Raw genomic sequence first — 9,926 nt, forward strand, 5'->3', positions numbered from 1 at the left:
TGCAAGAAGACATGACGCTGACTAATCCTAAAAATAAGAAAAGAAGATTGGATTACTAAAAAACATCTCGGACAAGGGGCAAAACAACTCGACTAAAATGACACAGGCGAACAAGCAGAAAAGGAAAACCCCAAGACTCAAACCAAAGTCTTGGGGCATCTTTTGGAGGCAGAAACAAAGCAAGGTTTCAAGAAATTCCTACAGCCTACGTCCCAGCATTCATCAAACAAAAAAAAGAAAGGTTTCAAATGAAACAAAGGAAGTAAAAACACAAAAGTCATCCAAGCCACTATCTTTCTACAGTATATCAGCAAAAAGCATCACCAACATCATACAGGCCAAGCGGAAATCGTCAAAGATACAAACCTTTTTTTCATAATAAAAAAAATCATCATTCCAAAACCATCATCAGAAGCACAAACAGAAATGACGGCAACATGCAAAAAACCCTAAAAAGCATCGAGCAGCAGGGAAGGCGAAAAAACTCACACAAACGGCGAAGAAATTCCAGAACACGCAACAATCAGGCACGGAAAAAAGCAGAAAAGATCCAAACTTTCTCAAAATCAGACATAAAAGTGACAGAGGAAGAAAAATCTAACCTGAAAAATAGAAGAAAACCTCGAAAGAAAGCTGAAGATCAGAAACGACAGAGCTACCCCGCGAAACGGAAAAATTCGAAGAACGGAAAGAGAAATCCAGAATCACCCTTCTTCCACGAAAGCAGTGGCAGAGCAGGCGTCGCAGGAAAGAACTATGAACTCTAGGCAAGAAACGGAAAGCGAGAGAGTAAAGGGAGAAGTTACGAAGAAGAATGAAGAAGAGAAACCGTTTCTGATGGCAAAATTCAAACCAAAGGAAATGGGGCATTTGAAGTCAATTAATGAGGGCATTAAACCCTCGCACGTTCCTAAAGCGCTGATATAAAAGCGCGCGCTTTTAAAGGAAAACGTTCCACATTCAAAAAGGCTCTACAAAGAAAGGAATCGACAAAATGCTTGAGTTCGGCTTCACTAGAAGGACCGAAGTCAAAGACTCGACCTCGACAAAAAGACCGAGCTCAAGCAGGGGCACTGTTCATACCCTGGGTCGAGCTATCCGACCTGGGATGATTGGAGACAAAGCGACCGACCTCTTCAGGTCAGACTATCCGACCTCTTTACAAAAGCGGTCGGCCAAATCGACAGGAAGGCCCAAGAAGGCCCAAACAAAGGAACACAGCCCAATCCAAAGGTAGCCCAAGCCTACAGAAAGAAGGGCGGTTCCGTTGAAGATAAGCTGACCTCACCCAAAGATAAGATAAGATAGGATAAAATAACTAACTTATCTTATCAGAAAGGTCAGCCCACACTACTATAAATACACTGGAGCACCCAGGTATAACTCATACTCTGATTCTACAATAAACCTGCTTAATACCCGTGCTGACTTAAGCATCGGAGTCTCTTGTAGGTACCCCCACCCTCCGGTGACCAAGGATCAGAAGTGAAGCCAGTCCAACAAGTCGGACATCACAGCTCCGGCCGCCACCAGCCAGCCGGATACGTCATCTCCGACCAGTACAGAAGATCTCATCCGAGATCGGCCTACAGTTTCAGGTAACCCTCGAAACAGTGACCTTTTTAGATAAGATAAGTTAGTTATCTTATCTTATCTTATCTTATCTTTGGGTGAGGTCAGCTTATTTTCAAGGGAACCACCCTTCTCTCTGTAGGCTTGGGCTGCCTTTAGATTTGGGTCATGTTCCTCGATTTTGGGCCCTCTTTGGGCTTTCCTGTCGATTTGTCCAAGCTCTTTGGGAAGAGGTCGGATGGTTTGACCTAAAGAGGTGGTCGCTTTGTCGCTAGTCATCCCGGGTCGGACATCTCGACCCAGGGTATGAACAAGATCTTTGTTGACAATTCCATCAAAGAGCGAAGGTTTCATCCATCCCTCAGCAAGCAACCAGTTTCCTAGATTCATAGCTTTGTATGGCAAATTCTGTGCAACAAGAACAGAATGAGGAGGGTATGAGAGGCATAAAGCCAACAAGAAGGCAAACAAGTATCTATATGCCATTCTAAATTGTTTCGTGAATAAGATTGTAAAGAATCACAGAGTATTTATAGCCATGGTTTGTAAATTAATATCATACAATAAAGCACATTATGTTAGTATTGAAAGAGAAATGTCAATTTGTAATGACTTGACCTAAGTGTGAACGAAATTCAGATATTCATATTATTAATTACTAATTAGGCACCTCTCTCATAGGCACTAATAGAGCCACTGGCCATGGTCAAATGTAGATATAATCATCTAAACGCATAATGAGTGAGAGAGAGTATCAGGAAGAATCAACCCATTTACAAGCCTTTTGCCCAAGTTGTCACGAAACTAAAATGGTTAATGAGAAATCATTAGTCATCTTTCTTTCATTAAAGAAACAACAACTATCTTTGGATAATCTAATACAATTGTTGTGTGTTTGTATCGCTAAGAATTCAGCCTCGACGGTTACAGGGTGGAAGTTTCTCAATGAGCGTAATCTACACGGTCAATAGACTAGTGGGCAGTGCCAGCGGGAAGTGGGCACTACACTTTGGCACTGGAATAACAACCAACTCCATTACTCCAAGTCTCCAAGACAAGTTGACCTAAAAGAACAAAAAATATCAATGCAGTAGTGGCATTGAATTGAACAATTATTAAAGCATGTATTGCACAAATCTGGGCTGAAGATAATTATTAAAGCATCTTTGGCACAAATCTGGGCTGAAGATACTATACTAGCGAGATTTAGGAATCCATCATTTCATCTCTCCTAATTAAAATTTAATAGACTCACAAATCACTAATCAGTACACATAATCTCAGCCTCTCTCAAAGTATTTGCCTTATGATAGTGCTAGGCTATGCATGGCTGCAAAGAAGGACCACACAAACAATCATTTCCGGCAAAGGCACTGGCCGGGAACTGAATCTTTGGAATCTAACCACAAAGATGGTTATAACTGACGTTCAGCTTCTGAAGCCCAACCACACCCTTCGCAATCTTCCCAAACACCGAATTTCTAGACAAATCCAAGTACTTGAGCTTCTCCGCGATCCTCAAACCTCCCATATCGAACTTCAACTTGTTCCCTGAAGCCCAGAACCCTACCAAATAGTCTGTTCTATTCAGCAATCCAATGGCGCTCCCTGAGATATCATTTCCAAAGAGATCAATGTAGTCGTAGAAGTAAGTCTCCGAAGGTTTCCAATCATCCAGCTTCATCCTTATTCCACACTTGGCCAGCTTCAACGAGTAGATAACCGGAGACGAAGTCACCCACTTGGGGATTATTCCCAGGTGCAAATTGTGGTTCGACAAATCCAGAGATTCAATTCCTTTCACGTTCATCTGGGGGAACGGATCTACCAGCAAGTTGTTGGAGAGGTTCAGGTTGAAGATCTTCATCAAGTTCTTGAAGCTCTGAGGCACGCTTCCAGTGAATCGGTTCGAGGAGAGATCGAGTGTGTCGAGAGCCTTCATTTTCCCTAGAAAATCAGGGATTTTCCTGGAAAGCGAGTTCTGTCCCAGTTCCAGGTATCCCAGTATTGGTGCCAGCGTGGCAATCGACGCCGGAATCGTGCCAAAAAATTTGTTCCGAGAAAGTTCTAGAAACCTGAGGTTCTTTAACGAAGTGAAAAAATCGAGAATGTTACCACTGAGCTGGTTGCCTTGCAAACTCAGATATGTGAGGCTCTTGAGGTTTTGAATCCCGTCTGGGATAACACCAGTGAGGAGGTTGTCGCCGAGTTTGAGCTGAGTGAGCTAAGTCAACAGGGATAGTGAACTCAGCAATGTTCCGGTTAAGCGATTGCCTTGGAAGCTGAAGGCGCCAAATTTTCGAGTGGAGTTTCCAAAAGAATTGGGTATGCGACCCGAGATTTGGCTGTTCTCGATGTAGATGTATTGGAGGTTGGGCATATTGAGGAGGAAACCCGGGAAAGGGACCCGATATGTTTCGGAGATTAGTGAAATAGATACCGTCGAGAAATTGGAGCTTTGAGAGGGAGGACGATATGGTACCCGATAAGAAGCTATTGGGTTGCTCGGGTTGACCCCCAAGAGAAATGCTTGTGACCCGTTTGTTTTCAAATAGGCAGTTAAGGCCCGGTCACGTGCAACAATTGGTTCCGCGTATCCATTTGCTGAGCATCCCAGATGGGTCCGATTTGATGCCCGGTTTGAAGCCCAATAGGCCTGCTTCGTCATCCGGGTGGCATTTTACTGCATTGGCCTTGAGGTGTAGCGGTGTGAAGATGGTGCAGAGGATCAAGAGTGTTGTTGTTGCAGTGGGGATGCTCATTTTTATTTTGTGGGTTCTACTCAGTTTTGCAAGCTTATGTTAATATGTTATATAAGAAAAGAAAAGAAAATGTAGTTGCAATTATTGACTATGAATATAAATGCATGATTATCTGGATCTGGGGTTCTGTCTTGGAAGCATTGGTCAGTGGATATCTACCATCTAGCTGGAGGGAGCCTCCAGAATTGACGCATTTATACTTTTCTTTTGTGTAGTGCAAGTGCTGTAATGTGGTTATGGTTCCACTTTCCACACACTACCCCTTGCTTTGCATTGTCCCAGTTTGCAGTACACTGTGGCACGTAGCCTTCTTGAACACTTCAAAATTTTGCCTGCTCTTATCTTAAAATATTGTTTTGAAAATCCTCCTACAAATCTTTTGTTTCAACATCTCTTTCCTCATACACTCAGTTTTACATTAAGAATGGACAATTGACAATTTTCGGGTATATTACCGACATCTAGACTTTGTACATTGCTATATGTTATGTTTTAATAGCTTTGTACATTGCTATATAGCACTTCTAAAAATAAACTTAGTTGTACCCCATGACATTTGCAATCTTTGTGCATGCATTGCTTGAATATTGGAATAATCCAATATCTTCTTTTCGTGATAGCCAAACTAATTATCCCATTTTTTTAATTAATTTTAGAATTTTGTTAGCACTCAGCAGCAATTAAACTAAAATTTTAGTTAAATAACTTCACTTGCGTAATTGTTTGGACGTATGAGTATCAACTCTCAGGTAGCGTTTGTTTGCGAGACAGAGACCAAGAGACAGAGACAGAGAGACAGAGACCAAGAGACAGAGATAGAAATAAGTATTAGTATTGTATTTGATGTGAAAGTGTACAAGACTGATTTATGTCTCAATATCCTATTTGGTTTGAAATAAAAAATAGAGACTAAATATTTAAAATTACTAAAATGCCCTTAATTTTAATAATAAACCCTAACCCCCAAATACAATTTCATTTTCATCAGCATCCAACCCTAACCCATTTTTTCGTCTCCTCTACCCTTTCTCCTCTCCTCTGTCGTGAATGAATTGTGGAGCCTGACCCACCGTCGGTAGCACCTCCAAGGGTCGAAACCACGATGGCGCCTCTTCAGTTCTCCTTGGTTCATCTTCGTGGCCCCAGTTGTCACCCTCGATTTGTGACGCTGTTTCTGTATCCATGCCGGTGAGTGTGCGTCGCCACCGTCTCGGAGTTGTGCGTCCAGTCTCCACTGTTTCTCTGTCAATGGAGCTGGTATGTTCTTTCAATTAACCTTATTTGCTTGTTAATTTTGTGAAGTTCAAGAGGGATTTTTGATTACCCCATTTTCTAATTTGTGAAACGCTCACCTTCTGATTTGTCCTCATGTTGATGAAAATGTTTAAATCCCTCGTTGGATGATTTGAGATTTGCCCTGATTTGCTTCAAATTGCTAATTCGTGCTTCTTCAAATGTTGAAGATTTCTGAAGTTGTTATATCCGAGTTTTTATTTGCCCTCATTTGTAGATTTATGAATTTTGTGTCATATTTTTTAAAGATTTCAGAATGTGTGATTGCTGATTGCTGATTCCATTGTTTGTGTATCATATAATTTTTTTCAGCTTACTTGTGCTTGTTAATTGCTGATTTGTAAATCTGTGATTGCTATTTTTTTAAATTTATTTATGATGATTACTGTATAGAAAATCAAAGAAGATGATTTGAGAACTGTTTATCATAATTATGTTCCTGTTGTCACTCGTTTTTGTTAGCAAAATTAGTACTCACTGGTGTGCTATATTGATTTGGGAATGTATTTTTTTACTACTGTCTAACATATTAGGAGTGTGAAAATTTATTGGAAAAGCTAGAGGCACCAACATTTGATTTTAAATACGACAAAGAATCTCTTCCTTGAAGATATCTTGAATTGGAAAATTTGTTTTGATTAGATTCATTAGTGCATTTTATTTCGACTAGTTGATTCATTCTTGTATTGTGTTACTATTTGTTGTTAACCTGGTAAATTATTTTTGCTTACTGTTAAAGGTATAGCCTGGTTAACAATGGCTTCCACAAGTAGAAGATCTACAAGTGGTTCGTACAGTAGCGGCAACGTAACAGGAGAACATTTTTGTGAGTGTGGTTTAAGAGCACCGTTACAAGTTTCGAATAGCATGGCCAACCCGGGTAGAAAGTATTATGCGTGTCCTGCAAGGCGATGTGGATGGTTTAGATGGGCAGGTCCAAGTATCCAACATTCTGACGTTGGAGATGATCGCTCTTGTCAACTGAATTCTAATTTGAGGAGCGAACGAGTGGAAAAACTTCATACTGATGTTGTGTATCTCAAATTATTAGCATTCATTCAACTTTTTGTTTTTGTAGTCTGTGTTGTCTTGGTCATTTTATTGTTGTGTAAGTTGTAGTATGACCTTTAAACTCAAATAGGCAAATGAGAAATTGTAATAACTAGTTTGAGAACATGTTTCAGTATTTTTTATTGTTAATTATAAAATGAGTACAGGTTCACATCTCCTCTTCTCTTTGTCACTGTAGTCCTTTTTACTTCACTACTGCTCTCACTTTATATTTCCTTTTTGTTATTAAATACCGTATAAGAGGAATCATATTATACACATTATGTTACATTAAAAGAAATAGATATGAAGCTAAGGCAGAATGGTGTGACGATGAGTGGCATTAGAAGTTAGAACACAAGAAGAAAGAAGAAAAAATGGGTCCAAAAGTGCAATGAGAAAAAATAAGGGGTTCTTGCAATGTGGTTGAGAGTGAGAGTGAGTGGCACAGTTTCCACAGAGACACCAACTCAGAACGAGTGTGACATATTGTCTCATGTGCTGCATTTGTTGATGTTTTAAAAGTGGATAAATTTTTATTTAATAAGGTTAACAAGACTCTACCATTCTATGTAAATAAATTATTATTTATCTTATCTTACCACAACTTCTTCTTGAATAACAGAGATGATGACATTCTCATCTTAAACCAATATTTAAAGAGTGAATGAGAAATAAGCTTTTTTCTTCCATAATATGATTTGAAAAGGCTTGTTCTTGGTGTTGTGATCCTGTAATAATTGAGACACATGATATGAATGTTAAATGCATAAGTTGCTGATAGTGGTAAGTGTGAAATAAAGTAGATATAGTTGTGGTTTAAAAAAAATAACAAAAGCAAATACTAGAAGAAGAACTGCATTACTGAGAACCACAAATTATAAGAATGGAACAGTTGATGACCAAAAACTAAGATAATTGTCATTAACATGATCATGACCATAAATATTATACTTAGTAAACAATTCCTACTCAAGCGACGAAAATAAAGGCCATACCACAATGCCGATAAAACTGTACAAAGAACCTACACCTATTTTGAACATAGCAAAATAAAGGCGTTACCAAAATATCTATCCAAATGCATACCAAATATAAGTTTGTATGTTATACCATCTTAAACATAACTATCTCACAAAATCCTAAAACTCTATAGTGAAAAAACTTAATACCCTAAGACAAACTTAATAGCCTAAGCCAAACTTAATACCCTTAACCAACAGTCAACTTCATATAATGGAATGCACAAGGCCAATCATCTGTGAATCTGACAAGCCCCAGAAGTGTGCATACACATTAGGACTCTCAGCAAACTTCAAAATCGCCCTCACCACCTCATCATCACCGAACCCAAGCTGTGTGAGCTTCTCGCCAACCTTCCACCTCTCGTTCACACCGACAATGGCATCAGCTATCAGTTGGGCATTCTTTCTTTGGTTAGCCGAAGATTGCTGAATATGGTTGGCCATCCTCTCCAGTACGTCAAGTTGTTTTCTCTTCCTCCCGTATCGCCTTGTGCTTCCTGCACTCGCATCGGCTTTAGAATGTGATGCTTGTCCTTGCATTGATGGCCCTTCGTTGTTGTCTGGATGTGGACACATCTCAGACTCATCAAATCCAACTGCAGTGTCTTATGTCTCTTCATTAACCTGTTCCTCCGCATCAAAGCCACTAACTGTCGCTACTCCCGTGGCTCTATCCCTCCCAAATATACCCTCCAGCCGATGAAATAGAGAAAATGGCTTGCCAGGACTGTAGAACTTGGTTGGATGTGCCTGTGAAAATATAAACCGAATTTAACAAATTTATTATGAAGTTCCTGATGAAAAACTAGTTACAATAATGAAATTCCGAATAATTTAATAATACATGAGAAGATTATTCAACTTTTAATATCAATATATATATATAATACTAGAAGGGAAAAATATGGATCATAAATTCAGATGGAATAATACATAAAAGAGCATACATTGAAAGAAAGTTTAGTTAATAAACTTTGCCTCTATGAAAAAGACGTGAAATAGATGAATGGATGAGGCTTGTATAGATTATAGGGCATGTTCCATTGTTAGTGAGAAAGCAAGAAGAGAAGGAGACTGTTCTTGCCAACACCAGAGTCACCAATCAATAACACTTAATACGAGTAATCAAATCTGCTATTCCCTACTTTTGAACCTGAACCCGTTTCTCTCTTTTCTTTTTTTACCCTTTCCAAATTCAATTAAAACTCCAATAATAAGAGCATGCAAGTAGACTCATTCAACCATGATTGTTGATGTCACTTTTACATAATAAAGAAAAGGGGTCAAAGTAATTAACTTCTATACCAGAAGAATACTAGCATGATTATTGATCATAGATTGAATTATTAAAGCATTATTCAACTAGACTTGTTCAAGAGGTGCAAAGTGGCTCAGACTCAATAAAAATATGAATCACACTCACCTTTAACCATTTATCAAGGACATCTTTGCTATCAACCTCGACACATTGTTTCTCATGGTTCCAGCCGAATCCACTACATCCAAGCATGTCAGCGGCGTACTGATACTTCTCCTTCAACTGCTTGTGCTTATTCTTGCAGTGCTTCGCGGTCAGTGTACAACTGGGGAAGGCCTCCAGCATCTTCAGAGCCAGTTTTTCGAATGTTCCGAGTTTAAACTGCCCGCAATCAGCCCTCTGAGCGTCTACCACAAACTCCTCCATGAAGCCAACAAAAGCATTAGTCTCTTCATCACTCCACATGTGCTTATTCTCCATTTTTACCTACCAAAATTAAGATAATCAAAACTGTACATAAATTATCTAAATTACAATTAATTTACATAAAACAGGTAATTGCCATTACAAATGAAACAGCGAAAAATAACACAAATAGTAAAAATAATAAAACAATTAGTTACCATTACAAATAATAATAAAACAGCAAACAATATCACAAATAGGTAGTTGCCATTACAAATGAAGATGTGCTATTACAATCTTTCCCGTCTCAACAAGTCATACAAATTAAAATGCAGCTGATAAACTACTATTTTATGGTTTATTTTGTTCTCAATTGAGTGGTTATTTATCAAGCCTTTGCACACTTATTCATACAATTTGCATGATTTTACAATTCCTTCCCAATTTTACTCTATGATTAAAAACATGCTTCTTTGGCCTTAAAATTACTATGTTTAATCCTCTCTTTTATACCATTCGATGTCGTGATCTATGTGTTAAGTGTTATCAGGCTTTATAGGA

General features: G+C 38.8%; 1 pseudogene; it reads right to left on the minus strand.

Moving 5' to 3' along the window:
• Positions 2,581-4,898, minus strand: LOC107617231 (annotated as a pseudogene).

The sequence above is a fragment of the Arachis ipaensis genome, chromosome B01, assembly GCF_000816755.2.
Source record: "Arachis ipaensis cultivar K30076 chromosome B01, Araip1.1, whole genome shotgun sequence".
NCBI lineage: Eukaryota > Viridiplantae > Streptophyta > Magnoliopsida > Fabales > Fabaceae > Arachis > Arachis ipaensis.